This window comes from Thamnophis sirtalis, unplaced genomic scaffold, assembly GCF_051295495.1.
Source record: "Thamnophis sirtalis isolate CommonGarterSnake01/CBP01778 unplaced genomic scaffold, rThaSir2_p1.2 scaffold_5, whole genome shotgun sequence".
Lineage (NCBI taxonomy): Eukaryota > Metazoa > Chordata > Lepidosauria > Squamata > Natricidae > Thamnophis > Thamnophis sirtalis.
Genome location: NW_028261385.1, coordinates 18,229,743 through 18,247,996, shown reverse-complemented (window position 1 = coordinate 18,247,996; position 18,254 = coordinate 18,229,743). Strand labels below are relative to the sequence as shown.

The 18,254-nt window shown below is 47.6% G+C and overlaps 1 protein-coding gene across 1 annotated transcript in view; it reads left to right on the top strand.

The window, feature by feature from the left end:
• Positions 1-18,254, top strand: part of ALPK2 (alpha kinase 2) — an 89,886-nt gene that overhangs the window by 9,643 nt on the left and 61,989 nt on the right. Inside the window, exon 2 of the mRNA XM_087715364.1 lies at positions 16,751-16,794. The gene's annotated coding sequence lies outside the window, so the exon portion shown is untranslated. The remainder of the gene's footprint in view (positions 1-16,750; positions 16,795-18,254) is intronic.

Below are 18,254 nucleotides of genomic sequence, written 5' to 3'. Positions count from 1 at the left end.
GGTGGGTGTGACCAACTTGTAAAATGTGGTGAAACTCACTTAACAACGCTCTTGCTTAGCAACCGAAATGTTGGCTCAGAAACTCTGGCATTGAAGCACGCAAGTCTTAAAGCTGTCAAGTTACAAGACCCCTGCAGCCCTAACCCTTTAGAAAAAAAAAACCAAGGGTGTTCAAACTTGATAGCTTTAAGACTTGTGGACTTCAACCCCCAGAATTCCTCCTCCAGTCATGTTGGCTCAGGAACTCTGGCATTGAAGTGTGCAAGTCTTAAAGCTGTCAAATTACAAGACCCTTGCACTCCTAACCCTTTAGAAAAAAAACTCCAGGGGTGTTCAAACTTGACAGCTTTAATACTTTAAGGTTGAGATAGGACTCTTAGAGGCGGGCGGGGTGATTGGTGAGCCAGCCAATCAGTGAGCGGTGGGCGGGGCAAGCGTGGTCCAGATGGGCAGGGGGAGGGAGCTGGAACCGGTTCTAAACGGCACGGTAGATTTGTGGAACCTCATCTATAGAAAAGATTAGAACTGGCAGGAACCCACCCCTGCTCTGTGGTCATACGATCCCCTTTTGTGACCTTCTGACAAGCAAAGTCAATGTGGAAGCCAGAGTCACTTAACAACAGTGTTACTAACTTAACAACTGTAATGATCCTCTTAACAACTGTGGCCAGAAAGGTTACAAAATAGGATAAAACTCATGGTAGCAACAGAAAATTTTGGCTCAACTTTGGTCATAATTCGAGAACTACCTGTACAACAGATCGATTCCAGCAAATAATATTTAGATAAACCGGGATTAACACCAGATGAACCATCAGGCAGAAAACTATCAAAGAATCACCAAAGAGGAATCCACCAAAATGACAAAACACCTGATTTAGTTGTGCTTGTTAAATAATTATATAAATATCATACATTTTTAACATTTTATTTCTTTCATTTGTATGAGTGTGGGATTTATATGGTGGGTTCCTCTTTCATGGTTCTTTGATAGTTTTATGCCTGACAGTTCATCTGGTGTTAATCCCTGCTTATCTAAATATTACCAACCACATCTAAATTATGTTAACCAAAATATCTTTACAATCCCCAAGGCATTGTCACAACTTTTGAGCACTCCTATTGTTTGGAAATTGAAAGTTGACAAATGTGATATGCTTTACCAGACACTTCAAGGGATGAGGTGCTCAGTGATTAAGATGCTGATCAGAAAGGTCAGCAGTTCGGCTGTTCGAATCCCTAGTGCCGCTTAATGGAGTGAGCTCCTGTTACTTGTCCCAGCTTCTGTCAACCTAGCAGTTCGAAAGCATGTAAAAATGCAAGTAGAAAAAATAGGAACCATCTTTGGTAGGAAGGTAACCGTGTTCCGTGTGCCTTTGGTGCCTTCGGCCATGTGACTACAGAGACATCTTCAGACAGCGCTGACTCTTCGGCTTTGAAAGGGAAATGAGCACTGCCCCCTAGAGTTGGGAACGACTAGCACATATGTGCGAGGGGAATCTTTACCTTTACCATATGCTTCCACTGATGATGTTACCTAATTGGGTAATGAAATAGCTACGAGCAAATAACTAACTCAACAAACATCAAGAATTCCCCAGTTTAACCCCAAGCTAGCTATGTTCTCTTCTATTGGAACAACTTGTTCCCTAGCAGTAACAGTAAAAAAAAAAACCCACATGTACTGTAAGTAGTATATATGGTAGCTACGTTCAACAAGTAACACTGGGGAAACATTCATGGAAGCCTTAACGTTGCAGATGTATTTACAGGAATTCGAAAAGCGTCGATAAAAAAGGCCTCTTTAAAGGAAAATACTTGCAATTTAGACGAGCAGATGTTTTGATTGCCTTTTCTCCGTGGCAGGGGAAGAAAGGAAAGGAAACACTTTGGCAATCAAATATAAAAGCTGTTTCATTCAAAGTGGAATAATTACATGCGTGCACTTAATTTATCCATTTGTTCATATCTAAGAAGATAACTGTGGAGCAAATGCAGTAAAGAAAAGGCAAGGATTAAAAAATAGTGGAGTTATCCTTTCCAATATTGTTTGCATAATAATTATTCATCCTTGCACGATGTATTTTGCCATAGTTCTTTTCAACAAAATGCACCAATCAGCAGATGAGCACAAATAGCATCTGCTTTATTTCCTTGTTGAAGTGCTATCGGTGTTCTGGATGATAGTCCATGAAACATTTGCGGCACGTTTATTTATTTATTATTTATTTATTTATTTGTCTTGTATGCCGCCCACTCCTGGAGGACTCCGGGCGGCTCACAAAAGACAAGGGAAAAGGGGGAACAAGACAAAGACAACATATTAAAAACAAAACCAACATTCACAATTTCTATGGAGGTAGATGCTTCTCAGCTCCCCCAGCCTGCTGGAACAGCCAGGACTTGGTGGCTTTGCGGAAGGCCGGGAGGGTAGTAAGGATCCGGATCTCAACAGGGAGCTCGTTCCAGAGGGCTGGAGCTGCAACAGAGAAGGCTCTCCCCCGGGGAGTCGCCAGCCGACATTGGCTGGCAGATGGAATCCGGAGGAGACCTAACCTGTGCGATCTAATCGGTCTGAGAGAGGTAATCGGCAGGAGGCGGTCTCTCAGGTACCCAGGTCCGATGCCATGTAGGGCTTTATAGGTAGCGACCAGCACCTTGAAGCGGATTCGGAGACTAATAGGTAGCCAGTGCAGCTCGCGGAGGATAGGTGTAACGTGGGTGTACCTTGGGAGTTCCCAAAGATGCTTCCCCCACCCACAACCCCCAAAAAACCACTGGACTTTTTTTTGTTTTTTGCTTGAAGACATTCTGCTTCTCACCCAAGAAGCTTCTTCAGTTCTGAACTCCAACTCTGTTCACAAGATGGATTTGCAACTTTATTATTTGTAATTCACCCTGTTGAATACTAGCGCGGGAAATACAAGCGCGCGAACAAAGGACTCTTTCCTGATTGGTTCCCGGGCGGAGCCGGTTCAATCTTCGCCCTGATTGGTCGAGCTACTCGACGCCCCATTGGCTCCTCGTTCAAACCCGGGGGTATAAATGTTTGGCGCGAACCACGCCACGTCGAATCGCAGTTTACTATGAGCTGAATAAAGTCACTTCCTCATACCTCTTGTCGCGTCCTTCCCTTCGCTCCAAGATACAAAACTGGCGACGAAGGTGGGATACCGATTCCCGCGACCACGGAGAAGAACAGCCAGCTGCCACCGCGTCTGAACCAGCTCGAACGCTATCTTCAGACTGAGAACCCCGGCAGCGAACGCGAAATTCTCTCCGCCTTTCCTCTCTCTCTCTCCGCCTCCACACCACGATGGCATCGTCGCTTCCTCCTTTCGCGCCATTCGGCGTAGCCACCGGAGAATCCTGGGACGGGTTCATGGAGCGGTTCGAGTGTTACCTGATCGCCTCGAAGAATCAGGCCCAGACCGACGAGGAGAAATGCAGCTTCTCCCTGTCCTGCTGTGAGCCTTCCATGTTCGCCTCTGCGAGAGCCCTGGCCGCCCCGAGGCCAGCCTACAAACTTGGGTGGGACGAGCTGATGTCCAGGCTGAGGAACCACTACGCTCCCTCACCCTCTCTATTTGCACGCCGTTTCGCTTTCCGCCGCCGAGTGCAAAAGCCCAACGAATCCATCAGCCAGTTCCTGGAGGCTTTGCGCACAGTGGCCGCCCAGTGTGATTTTGCAGACCTGGAGGAGAACCTCGCGGAGCAGTTTGTGTGCGGGGTCCGCGACGTGCAATTGCGCAGCCGCATGCTCCGGAATCACAAAATCACCCTGTTGCAAGCCGTGGAGACAGCGCGAGCAGCCGAACTATCCGAACAATCCACGGCCGACATGGAACGCCTCCAGCTGAACCCCCCCGCGCAAGCCGCCGCGGGGCCGTCCACCCAGACGAACCTCGTCGACGACCTCTCCCCTGCCGAAGACGAGGAGGAGGAGGAGGAGGAAATCGTCGGGCAAATGAGGACGCAGCCGAAGCGGAGGCCACCCCATCAACCACCGACGCCCGTTCAGCCAGCCGCAAGCGCACCTTGCCGCGGATGCGGCGGCCGCCACAGCCGCGCAGCCTGCCCGTTCCGTTCTGCCGTCTGCCGCCGCTGCCGAGGAGAAGGGCACCTCGCCAGGGTCTGCCGGGCTCTCCTGCCAGCCCCATCGTTTATGCAGCCCAGCGACCAGCGCCAGGCATTGCAACCGCAACGCCGCCAACAGCCACGTTCCGCGAGGCGAGCTGAGGACTGCCATTCAACCTACCAGCCCCCCAGCGCCGACTGCGTGGTCTACCAGGCATCCCACGTTCCCGCCGGTAGCCGCAAGATAAGCACCGCCGTCCGACTCGAAGGTCAGCTTTGTCAAATGGAGGTGGACTCCGGGTCTTCCCGTTCTCTCCTATCTTGGGCTTTGTTTTCCCGCCTTTGTCCCGGGGTTCCCCAGAGCAGATTGCGCCCCGTCGGGGTCTCCCTCCTAGACTACCAGGGAAACGGGATTCCCACAGCTGGGATATTCCACATCCGGGTGGAATACGGGAATTTTAAGGGGAAACTCCCAGTCCTAATCGTCAGGAACGACCTGCCCGCTCTCCTGGGGTTGGAATGGTTTCCTGCCTTGGGCCTCACCATAGAAGGGGTGCATAGGGTAGTTCCCCTCTCCGCAGATAGCGTCCTAGATGAGTTCGCGGATGTGTTCGATGGGAAATTGGGTTGTTACAAGGGCACCCCCATTTCCCTCTGCCTTGATCCCCAGGTCGCTCCCGTTAGGCTGAAGGCACGCAGGGTCCCCTTCGCATTGAGAGCAAAGGTAGACGCTGAACTGGATAAACTTATCGAGCAGGGGGTACTCGAGCCCGTAGATCACGCCCGTTGGGAAACCCCCATAGTCCTTCCGGTCAAACCCGACGGATCGGTGAGGATATGTGCCGACTACAAGTCGACCATCAATTTGGCCCTACAGGCAAACCCGTATCCGGTTCCCGTAGTGCAGCACCTACTCCACTCTTTAGGACAGGGCCGCATTTTCGCCAAACTAGACATGGCACAGGCCTACCAGCAGCTTCCCGTAGACGACGATGCGGCTACAGCCCAGACCATCGTCACCCACCGCGGGGCCTTCCGTTGCCGCCGCCTCCAATTCGGCGTCTCGGTTGCCCCTGGGATTTTCCAGAGCCTCATGGAGCGGTTGCTCCATGGGCTCCCAGGCGTCGTTCCCTACTTCGACGACGTCCTGGTCGCAGCCCCCAGCCACTCGGAACTCCTGAAAACACTGCGGGAGGTCCTCACACGTTTTAGGGAGGCAGGACTGAAATTAAAGCGCAGCAAATGCGAAATCGCTGTTCCCAAAGTTGAATTCTTGGGGTTCCTCATTGATGCCCAAGGCATCCACCCCACTCCTTCCAAAGTTGCCGCCATCAAAAACGCACCCGCACCCACCTCTAGGGCGGAATTACAGGCGTTCCTGGGGCTTTTAAACTTCTACGCCCCTTTTATCCCCCACAAGGCGTCACTAGCTGAGCCGCTACACCGACTACTTGACCGGTCAGCGGCCTGGAAATGGGGTAGCCGTGAAGCGCACGCGTTCGCGGCTATAAAGGATATTTTAACTTCATCGGCAGTCCTAATCCAGTACAGCGATAGGATGCCTCTAATTCTGACGTGCGACGCCTCCCCCTATGGCGTAGGGGCGGTCCTGAGCCACGTCCTCCCGAACGGCTCAGAAGCCCCCATAGCCTTCTATTCCCGGACACTCTCCTCCACGGAGCGGAACTACAGCCAAATCGATAAAGAGGCCCTGGCTGCAGTGTCCGGCATTAAGCGGTTCCATGACTACCTCTACGGTAGGAATTTCACCCTGGTCACGGATCACAAGCCCCTCCTGGGGCTACTGGCGGGTGACAAGCCAACTCCCCCCATTTTGTCCCCCCGCATGACTCGGTGGACGGAGTTCCTAACGGCGTATTCGTATACGCTGTTATACCGTCCGGGCAAACAGCTAGGGCACGCAGACGCTCTGAGCCGTTGCCCCCTGCCAGAGACGGACACAGCCCACGTGCCCGCGCTCTCTGTTCTGTCCATCGCCGAATCCGACCTCCCCGTCTCGGCCGCGGACGTTGCAGCCTGCACAAAGGCTGACCCCGTCCTATCTCAGGTTGCTTCATGGGTTTCGAGGGGGTGGCCCACGGAAAAGGTAGCGGAAGAATTCCGTCCATTTAAAGTGCGACAAGCCGAACTCGCCCTTCACGGGGGGGTGTCTTGTCTGGGGGGATAGGGTAGTGATCCCCACGGCCTTGCGGGCACGAATCCTACCCGCACTCCATAAAAACCACCCAGGCATAGCGCGAATGAAAGCCTTAGCCCGTAGCTACGTGTGGTGGCCCTTGTTAGACTCGGAAATTGCAGACTACGTAGCCCGATGCAGGATCTGCCAAAACTCTAGGCCGAATCCCCCCACAGCCGCCCCTCGTGAGTGGGAGATCCCTAGAGGCCCATGGTCCCGTTTACACATCGACTTTGCCGGCCCCTTCCACGGCCGGAACTTCATGATAGTAGTCGATGCTTACTCCAAGTGGGTGGAGCTGGTAATCATGACCTCCACCACAGCGGAGAGTACAGTGAGGGCCCTCCGTAAGATGTTCGCTACCCATGGGTTACCGGATGTGATAGTTTCCGATAACGGGCCCCAGTTTACCTCCACCACGTTCCAAGAATTCCTGGCCGAGCAAGGAATCAGACACGCGGCCACAGCCCCCTATCACCCAGCTAGTAATGGCCGGGCGGAGCGCGCAGTTCGCTCAGCGAAAGAAGCCTTGGGCCGCATGGGCCAGGGCGACTGGCAAGAAAGAGTAGCGGCCTACCTCTTGAGCCAGCACTCCATACCCTGCCCTACGACAAATAAAAGTCCCGCGGAGCTCTTGATGGGTAGGAGATTGCGAACCCCCCTAGACAGGCTCCATCCACTTTACGCAGGAGATCCGCCAAGCAACCTGGGGGCCCTTCCTTCCCACGCGTTTAAGCTAGGGGATCCTGTATGGGCCCGCTCCTTTTCTGGGGATCCACGGTGGGCTCCCGCAACCATCACAGCTCTGACCGGCCCCTGTTCCTTCAGGGTCGGCCTGGCCGACGGAACACAATGGAGGCGCCACGTGGACCAATTAAGGCGTCGCCTTCCCGCGGAAACAGACGGCCCGAGCCCCTCAGACACCCGCTCTCAGCAGGAGCCACCCTCGTTGACTCTTTTCCCTACGGACCGTTTCCACCCGGGGAACGGGAGACAAGCCGATGCGAACTTTCCGGACAGGCGCGCCTCACCCGGCTACTCCCTTCCTCGAAGCCCTTATCGAGACTCTGAACCTACACCCCTACCGGACTGCACGGGGCCGCTACCGGACACTCCGGCTGCCACGGAAACACCGCCCCGGACAGATGGACATCGGGCACGGGACCTGGGGCCAGCGCTCTCTCACGGGGCCGCGCCGCAGGTTCACCGCCCCACCACGGACACGCCTCCGCCGGCGGTTCCCCCCCCGTCGACGACCGCCGGGGAGCCACGAAGATCGGGACGAGAACGCCACCGTCCCGCCTACCTACAAGACTATGTTTGCCCTTCATAAAGGAACTCTTTGACTGGGGGGGGAGGGGTGTTGAATACTAGCGCGGGAAATACAAGCGCGCGAACAAAGGACTCTTTCCTGATTGGTTCCCGGGCGGAGCCGGTTCAATCTTCGCCCTGATTGGTCGAGCTACTCGACGCCCCATTGGCTCCTCGTTCAAACCCGGGGGTATAAATGTTTGGCGCGAACCACGCCACGTCGAATCGCAGTTTACTATGAGCTGAATAAAGTCACTTCCTCATACCTCTTGTCGCGTCCTTCCCTTCGCTCCAAGATACAAAACACCCATTATCTGGGTTCTCATTTTAAGGGGATCCCTGCAGTTTCTTAATTTAGTAAACCTGGTTGTTGAGCGAATTTGGTTTCCCCATTGACTTTGTTTGTCAGAAGGTCACAAAAGGGGAATCTGAGGCACAGCAAGCGTCATAAGTATGAATCAGTTGCCAAGCATCTGAATTTTGATCACATGACCATGGGAATGCTGCAACGGTCACAAGTGTGAAAAAGGATCACAAGTGATTTTTTTTTCTGTGCTGTTGTAACTTGGGACAGTCACTAAATGAACTGTTGTAAGTTGAGGACTACCTGTATTATTGGTTAGACAATAAGTGTGGTGTAGCATCAGTCCCGAATTTCAGTACCATGCAATGAAAAAAAGAATAATAGCTACGAAACCTAATCTTAGCCAACTAGCTGATAAGACAACCAAGAATAATGTCAATTTTGTGAAGTTGCCTTTACCCAAACAGTTCATCTACGTAACTGTGGTCAACAGATGGGGAAAATTAATTGCAATCCTTAGGGCTAGGATTTGGGGTAAGGTTATGAGACTGTTTTTCCCTCTCCCTCCTGATGAAAGAAATGTCCTTCTGGGTTCGGCTCCAAGTGGGGAAGAAGACACTGGAGGCATGGAGGCTGCTTGGAAAGATGGTTTATTGTTGGACAGGGCCACATGGCTTGAGCCCTGAACAGAAAAGGTGATCACATGCTTCAATGTTGGTGGAGAAGAAGAGAAGAAGGGCTGAAGAGGGGCTTGCTAGGCTTTTTATAACCTGTTCAGTCCCACCTCTCTGTTTCCTGTTCCTGTGTAAGAAATGTATTGTGATTGGTTGTCAGACTCCCATGGGGTCATGTGGGGGCTACTCTCTGGGCTGTGTTTTGAATCCAAGTTTGGTTGAGTTCTCAGATGCCATGTGGTCAGTTGAGTAAAGGGCCAATATTATCATGCTTTTAATCCCATTCCCCCCTGCAGCTGCAGTGGAGAAGCCTTTATTATGTAAGTGGACTAGCTTGGCCTTCTTAATGGCCCATTAACAGTGGGGATGGGCAGGAAGCTACAGGCAACTATTCTGTCTTTTAAAACATGTTTCTTTCTTTTCATATCCAGAGAAATATTCTGCCTTTTCAATATTTCCTTGGATATTTCATTTTTCTGGGAGAGGGCTGGATGATAATTTCCCACACTCCCTTTAAATCCTATTTCTCATCTATCCACTCCTCCAGGGATCCATTCCCAATGTTCCAAGGATTGAGTACTACTATTTTGTCATCAAAGGACTTTAGAAAATTGCAAAAATATTAATACAGAAGTCAGAAAGCTGGGGAAACCCCACACAGTAAGACTGAAAGAGAACACACCCATCCTTTTAAATGGACGATCTGTTTCCTATTATAATAATTATTTTTCTCTCTATAGTATTCCTACAGTATAGTGTTTCCTCGTTGCTTTCTATTGCTTTCAATGGGGATTTCCACCCTTATGTTCCGGAACCATGAGTAACCACACCCTGTAAAATTGGACACTACTCATCTGGAGCCAGGAACAGCTTCTGATCTAGACACATGAGGTTAGAACAGGGATGTCAAACTTGATTTCAGGGAGGGCCGCATCAGGGTTGTGTTTGATCTTGGAGGGCTGGGGGGCCTGGCATGGCTGGGGGGCAAGGTTGTGAAGGGCGTGTCGCAGGACTCATGTCAGGAGTGTTGGAAGAAATGCCCTTTTGGGTTCAGTTCCAAGTGGGGAAAAAGACACTGGAAACATGGAGGCTTAATGGTGGACAGGATCACATGGTTTGGGTGCCTGAACAGAAAAGGGAGACCACATGCTTCCAGATGTTGGGTGAAGAAGAAAAAGAGAGCGAGATGCTGAAAGTCCCTGGCTTTATCCCCTCTCTGGCCTTTGATCTTGATCTTGTATTCTGATTAGTTGTCAGACTCCCATGGGGCCATGCAGGGGCAACTCTCTAGGCTGTGCTTTGAGTCCAGGTTTGGTTGAGCATTGCTTCTTCCCAGGTGGCCTGTGGTGTAATGCTATCATGCCTTAATCCCATCACACAGGAGCTGAAGGGGGAGATCTTTGTTATGTAGAATAGACTGACCCAGTCTTTTAAATGGCCCATTGACAAAGGTGGGGGCCATTAAGAGTGAGTCTGCTTCCTGCCTAAAAACATGTTTCTCCATTTCTGATCCAGGGAAATATAATAACCTGCCTTTTCAATATTTCCCAGGATATTTCATTTTTCTAGGGGAGGGGTGGGTGCTAGCTTCCTACAGGGGCACCTGTGGTGGGCAAGTGCTAAGGCAGATCTTCCCTGAGACCCTCCCTTCTCATTATAATCTTCCTTCCTTCCTTCCTTCCTTCCTTCCTTCCTTCCTTCCTTCCTTCCTTCCTTCCTTCCTTCCTTCCTTCCTTCCTTCCTTCCTTGTCTTCTTTTTCCTTCCTTCCCTCCCTCTTCATTCTGATTTATTCTTCCATCTCCTCTTTCCGTCTTTTTTCTTCCTTTCTCTCTTCCCATCTTTCCTTCTTTTTCTTTGAGCCAAGGTGGCGCAGTGGTTAAAAGCAGCACTGCAGGCTACTGCTAGATCAGCAGGTCAGCGGTTCAAATCTCACCGGCTCAGGGTTGACTCAGCCTTCCATCCTTCCGAGGTGGGTAAAATGAGGACCCAGATTGTTGGGGGCAATATGCTGACTCTCTGTAAACCGCTTAGAGAGGCCTGAAAGGCCTATGAAGCGGTATATAAGTCTACTGCTATAAGTCTACTGCTATATTCTTTGTCTTTCCTCTTTCCGTTTCTCCTTTCATGTCCCTTCTTGCATGCTCAAATGCAAACATTTCTCCTTTTGTTTTGTTTTTAGTTTGTTTTGATAGCCCTCTGCCATCAAAAACAGAGGTCAGGGGGTGCCCGCATCTTCCCCCTGCATGCCCCCTCCCCAGCTCTGATTTCACAAGCAGAGGCACCACTGGCCAGTCCATTGTTAATTCCAGTCTGACCCCTGGGGCCAGATTTAAGTACCCCGTTGGCCAGATCCGGCCTGCGGGCCTTGAGTTTGACACCTCTGGGTTAGAAGAAGATACGACTACCTTTAATGATTTTGCTTAATAAGTCTGAGTTTCAAGGGAGGTAGATTTAGGACTGACATATTAACATCCCCTTGTTTAGAATGGAAGGGACCTTGGAGGTCTTCTAGTCCAACCCCCTGCTTAGGCAGGAAACCCTACACCATTTCAGACAAATGGCTATCCAACATCTTTTTTTAAAATTCCAGTGTTGGAGCATTCACAACTTCTGGAGGCAAGTTGTTCCACTGATTAATTGTTCTAACTGTCAAGAAATTTCTCTTCAGTTCTAAGTTGCTTCTCTCTCTTTTTTAAAATCAATGATTCATCCTCCACTTTTGTTTACAAAGCAATTTGCCCTCAAGCATGTCCACAAAAATGTCCAGATAATGGCTGTGCCATTGTGTTTTGAAGCTGTGCTGGGTTTAAATTATATTTCTCAAATATGATTGTATGGGATAATTATCAGTTTAATCATACCTAATGTCAGTCCTGCCTCGACTTAAACCTTAGGCAAGAATGGCCTCTGACTCCATTTTAGGAGTGAGGCATAGTTTTACTAGTCAAGTGAAGTACTATGAAGCAAAGTCAGGTTTGTGGTCCCCACGCCAATTCCCTAGTGAAATCCCTGTTTCCCACATCTGCCCTCCCATTGGTTCTCCTGTGTCCAATCACATTCAAAGCAGGTGTTTTCGGAACAGCTGTCCTTGGAATGCAGCTGCAGTGTTCTCTCTAGCTAACTGTTCTTGAGATGTTTTTTTCTGGCCGGCAAAAACTAAAGATAATCCTCGACTTATGACTGCTATTGAGCCCCTCCCCACTCAGAGTCTATGGCAGGCTGACACTGAAGCGAGGCAAAAGATCTGACACCTACCATCAAAGTTAATTCATTTGAAATGGAACAAATGACGTCTCTGTGCAATAGAAAGTGAAATAGTTTGACTTAGAATTGTGTCCAGATACAATTGATTGATTGATTGATTGATTGATTGAAGATTAAGCTGTGCAACAAACCTACTTATACTACTGTTTGTGTTCATCCCAAGTGAAATAGGTAAATTGCCTGTGTGTGTGTGTGTGTGTGTGTGTGTGTGTGTGTGTGTGTGTTCCAGCATAACTCTGGAATGCCTCAAGCAATTTCAACCAAACTTGGTACACAGATGACTTACTCCCTGGAAACAAATACTATGTGCGTAAGACACCCATAACACCCCTCTGTGTGGGTGTGGGTGTCCGTGTGTGCGTGTTCCAGCATAATTCTGGAACGCCTGGGCCGCTGAAATGAAAAGGACTGAATTATATTTATACTGTCAAGTCGCAGTACTTTTGACAGCGATAGTGTGCATTTTGGATTCAAGTTCTGTTAAGATGCAGCCTGTTGCGCCTTAAAATGGCTTCTACTGTACAGCACAGCGGAGTTGCCATGGTAACGGCTTCGCAATACTCCACAAGGGGGCTCCCTCTAATACAGGATTAGGATAAATGCATAGCCGGGCTATGCCGGGTTATCAGCTACTTAAAAATATAAACCACTGGCAAACTGGTCAATTGCTAGTCCTGTGCTACTTGCCGGATGGTCTATGTAGTCCAGGCAGATGAAATCTTTCTATTAAGATTTGAGAGAAAGTCTTCAATGTTTCCCATTCTCATTTTATTTCCTGGTTAACGACACAGCAAAAAAAGTTTCATAGGGGGTTAAGATTGCTGTGACATAGGATCAGGGGTGGGTTGCTACCGGCATTACTGCCATTTCGGGGCACAAATTTTTTGCGTGCATGCGCTTTGCTCACATGCACATTGAACGTGCTCTCCGCACACGTGCACATTTGCGCCTAAAAACGTCTGTGTGTACGCACAACATTAGAAAACACGGAAAAAAATAACTTTTGCAATGAAGATTGTTCTGCGTATGTGCAGAACCGAAAATCAAGATGGCGCCGCCAATAGAACCGGTTCGGGCGTGTGGCAAGCCAACTTACTAACTACTCAGCCGAACCAGTCCAAACTGGTAAGAACCCACCTCTGCGTAGGATGATGAGAGAGCCAGCCCTCCTTGTTTAGTCATTATGCCTTCTTTGTCTTTGCCAGAAGATGGAAATGTCAGCCTCTCTACTGAGGTAGCTGACAAGGGTCTCCTGGGTCATGTTCAAAGGCTTGTTTGAATTTTGTAATCAAAAGACTTTTGTGGAATTAATGACTTGAAGGCTTTGCAGAAATATCCTGGAATGTTTATAATGTAATGGCTCTAAGAAAGAGTTCTATCACTAAAGTTTGGACAAATTCATAAAAGAAGTAAAATCGCCGTTGAGTTTCATTACACTCCCGGGAATTAAATGGACATATCCATATTTTTTTGCTGCTTATATATGATGAAAGAAATGTCCTTCTGGGTTCGGCTCCAAGTGGTGGTGGTGGGGGGAAGACACTGGAAACATGGAGGCTGCTTGGAAAGTTGGTTTTAATGGTGGACAGGACCACATGGCTTGAGTCCTGAACAGAAAAGGTGATCACATGCTTCAATGTTGGTGGAGAAGGAGAAAAGGGAGGCTGAGATGCTGAAAGTCCCTGGTTTTATGCCCTCTCTGGCCTTTGATCTTGAACTTGTATTCTGATTGGTTGTCAGATTCCCATGGGGCCATGCAGGAGCAACTCTAGGCTCTCTAGGCTGCTTTTTGAATCCAGGTTTGGTTGAGTTCTCAGATGCCATGTGGTGAGATGGGTAAAGGGCCAATATTATCATGCCTTAATCCCATCCCCTGGGAGCTGAAGGGAAGAACTCTTTATTATGTAAAGGGACTGGCTTGGCCTTCTTAATGGCCCATTGACAATGTGGGTGGGGGCAGGAAGCTGCAGGGAGCTACTCTGTCTTTTTAAAATATGTTTAAACATATTAAAAACATATTAAACATATTAAAATATGTTTCTTCCTTTTCACATCCAGGGAAACATCATATTCTGCCTTTTCAATATTTCCTAGGATATTTCATTTTTCTGGGTGATAACTTTCCACATATATTTGGAAGTAATTTATATTTCCTTCTCTTGATTTTTTTTTTAAAACCTGCTAGTCTAGCCTATAACAATTGTTGGAAGAAATGTCCTTCTGGATTCAGTTCCAAAAAGACACTGGAAACATGGAGGCTGCTTGGAAAAATGGTTTAATGGTGAACAGGATCACATGGCTTGAGTTCCTGAACAGAAAAGGGGGATCACATGCTTCCAGATGTTGGATGAAGAAGAAAAAGAGACCGAAATGCTGAAAGTCCCTGGCTTTATTCCCACTCTGGCCTTTGATCTTGATCTTGATTCTGATTGGTTGTCAGACTCCCAGGGGGCCATGCAGGAGCAACTCTTTAGGTTATGCTTTGATTCCAAATTTGGTTGAGCGTTGCTTCTTCCCAGGTGCCCTGTGGTGAGATGGGAAAAGAGCTAATATTATCATGCCTTAATCCCATCACCCTGGAGCTGAGGGGGGGAGATCTTTGTTATGTAGAATAGACCAATTCAGGAATTTTAATGGCCCATTGACAAAGGTGGAGGCTATTAAGAGTGAGTCTGTTTCCTACCAAAAAACATGTTTCTCCATTTCTTATCCAGGGAAATATATTCTGCCTTTTCAATATTTCCCAGCATATTTCATTTTTCTAAGAGAGCGGTGGGTGCTAACTTCCTACATTCTACTGAGCTTTTTTTGAGGTCACTTAAGTTTGGGTAGGCACTGCCACCCGCTGTGATGGCTTCACCCACGCTTGCAATTATTTTGTATTCAGTTCTGGTAAAGTGACCCTATTTTTAAAATACTACCCACCCTCTAGATTTTCTTTCTCTCTTTTTTACTTCAGCTGGGTTCACAACAAAATTCTAACCAAAATTCTAGCCTTAGTTTTTAAACAATGGCTTGTGGTTTAGCATTGTATGCCAACTAAGCCATAAGTCATGGCTTAGTTCAATGCCTAAGCATTGTTTAATGTTTATAAACTGTCTGGGTCCAAATATTGTGTTAAACCATTATAAACTTTAGTTTATAAACTAAATTACAGCATACAGTAGTTATTTGGATTTATACAATTTCCAGAGCACTAACTAGACTTTACAAGAGTATAACATCTTCATCAATGATTTGGATGAGGGAATAAATGGGGAACTCATCAAATTTGCAGATGACACCAAACTGGCAGGAATAGCCAACACTCCAGAAGGCAGGCTTAAGATACAGAAGGATCTTGACAAACTTGAACACTGGGCACTATCTAATAAAATGAAATTCAGTGGTGAAAAGTGTAAGGTTCTACATTTAGGCAAGAAAAACGAAATGCACAGGTACAGTACAGGTGGTACCTTGCTCAACAGTAGTAACTGTGAGAGGGATCTTGGAGTCCTAGTGGACAACCATTTAAATATGAGCCAGCAGTGTGCAGCAGCTGCCAAAAATGCCAACACAGTTCTAGGCTGCATAAACAGAGGGATAGAATCAAGATCCCGTGAAGTGTTAATACCACTTTATAATGCCTTGGTAAGGCCACACTTGGAATACTGCATTCAATTTTGGTCACCACGATGTAGAAAAGATGTGGAGACTCTAGAAAGAGTGCAGAAAAGAGCAACAAAGAGGATTAGGGGACTGGAGACTAAAACATATGAAGAACGGTTTCAGGAACTGGGTATGTCTAGTTTAATTGAAAGAAGGACTAGGGGAGACATGATAGCCGTGTTCCAATATCTCAGGGGTTGCCACAAAGAAGAGGGAGTCAAACTATTTTCCAAGGCACCTGAGGGTAGAACAAGAAGCAACGGGTGGAAACTAATCAAGGAGAGAAGCAACTTAGAACTGAGGTGAAATTTCCTGACAGTTAGAACAATTAATCAGTGGAACAGCTTGCCTCCAGAAGTTGTGAATGCCCCAACATTGGAAGTCTTTAAGAAGATGTTGGATAGCCATTTGTCTGAAACGGTATAGGGTTTCTTGCCTAGGCAGGGGGTTGGACTAGAAGACCTCCAAGGTTCCTTCCAACTCTTCTATTGTATTGTATTATATAAAGATGAGTTCCCTCACCTCATATGTATACCCATCCACCCAGAGCTCATATGTTATGGCCGTATCAGTTTTTTTTAAAAATGAAATTCTGTATTTCATATGGGTCACCCATATTTCTGTATGCCTTCATGCTTGACCTTCTTGTCATTTAACCAGGCTGTCTTCTTAAATACCCCATTGCATTCAACTTGATTTAGATTTCCTCTGACACACAAGTACTTCTTGGTTAATGATCATTCATTCAGTGACTGTTGGAAGTTATGCCCCTGCATTCTTTCCAATGGGCATTCCCCATTGTGTGTCTGTTTACTCTTTTAAAAAACTCTTTCTCTCCAATGAAATTAAATATAAACGTTAATTCTCTTTTTTGCTAATTGTCTCAGCACTGGAGTGAGCATTCCAAGGTGCAGGGGGTAGGGAAAAGATAAGCACAATCATGTGATTTTCCACTTAGTGACTATTTTGCCTAAGGATGGAGCCGCTAGTCCCAATAGTGATTGTTAAACAAAGCCGGGGGTGAAGTTTCTGCATATCTCCATCAATATAAACTTCCTTATTCTCCATAAATGTCATATCACCTGTGAAATACACCATAGATATGACTCTTAGCATGCTTATTACTGAACATAGGTCAGAATAATTTGTGGATGTTTCCCATATCTATGGATTGATTAGGATTGTTCAAACATACATCAAAGGCCCCAGATTTATTCACAATGGAATGTGTGGATTTGCAACTGCTCTGATCATTTTCTGTTCTTCATTTCCAGCTGAAGACAGCCTGAATATAAAACCCATTCTCTGATATTCTCAGGTAATAAAGCTTGAATTGAATTGTGTTGCTTCCTCAGGAAGAAGCTAATGTTTAAAAATATTTCCCTGTGAACAGTGGTGGGATTCAATTTTTTTTTACTACCCGTTCTGTGGGTGTTGCAGAAGAAGGATACTGCAAAATCCCCATTCCCTCCCCACTCTCAAAATTTCCACTACCGGTTCTCCAGAACCTGTCACAACTGGCTGAATACCACCTCTGCCTGTGAATATGGAAAAGCAGTTTTTCTCTTTTACAGGTTTCCAGGCAAACTTAAACCACAGATAATTTGATTTAAGAATAAGCAAGAGATCAGTAAAAAAAGAAAAAAAAGCCAGGAAGATATTTCCACATATGAAATTCAAGGAGATAATCAGTTTTATGACCTAAGTATCTTATTGCCACTGTCTTCATTTTTGCAGCATTTCTAAGAAATGAACCTAAAACTGGAAACTTGTCTATAAAACACAAATCCTTGACAATATGATCCTATGAACGTTTATGCTGAAGTAATCCTCCCTAGAACATAGGATTAGAAGAAACCTTGGAAGTCTGTTAGTCCAGTCCAGTGGTGGGTTCCGGATTCAGTTGCAGCTGGTACGGTGCAACGGAGCCCAGCGCCCACCACATGAATGCGCGCACATGTACTTATCATCTGTGACGCTACGCGATGCCTCCGTGACACTCCAGCTGCTCGTCGGAGCGTCACACAGGCTCCGTAAGCTCTGTGCGCATACGCGGAAGCCCTGAAGAGCTCAAATACAGGTAAGGATGGACGGCGGGCGGGTGGGCCCTCTGAAGCACCTTACTGGAATGGTACCTGGTGCTTCCGGCAGGCACCGGTATGCTCGTACCATGGCATACCGGTCGTAACCCAACACTGGTCTAGTCTCCTGCCCAGAGCTGGTATTCAGGTAGTTCGGACCGGTTCACCCGAACCAGTAGCGGAAATAGTGGATGGGCCTCCCCAACCCCCACCTGCACACCCGCCCCATCTCTATGCTGTCCTAGTTAGGCGCATTATTTAGGCCGGGCGCATGTGCGCAAGGCACATATGTGAGCAAAGCATGTGCACAGAAAGCGCATATGGGCCCGCTTCGCGCACACATGCATGTGAAGGAGCCACGTGATGGCGGGTTGAATCGGTGATAACAAAATGTGCAACCCACTACTCCTTCTGCCCAGGGGGAAATCTCTTATCATCCTAGCCAAATGGCTGTCCAATTTTGGCTTAAAAATTTCCAGAGACAGAAAATCCATGACACCAGGAAGCAAAGCATTCCACAGTTTAATAGTTTTCAGTCAGGAAATTCTCCTTATTTGGATCTCCCTTAGTACAGCTTTCATCTGTTGTTCTATCCTCAGGAGTTTTTCCATAATTTTATTCTTCCCATTCAGTTATCTGAAGACTGATAACATGTCTCCCCTCCACCAGTTCCTTTGCCCATTGTCCATAGAATTTA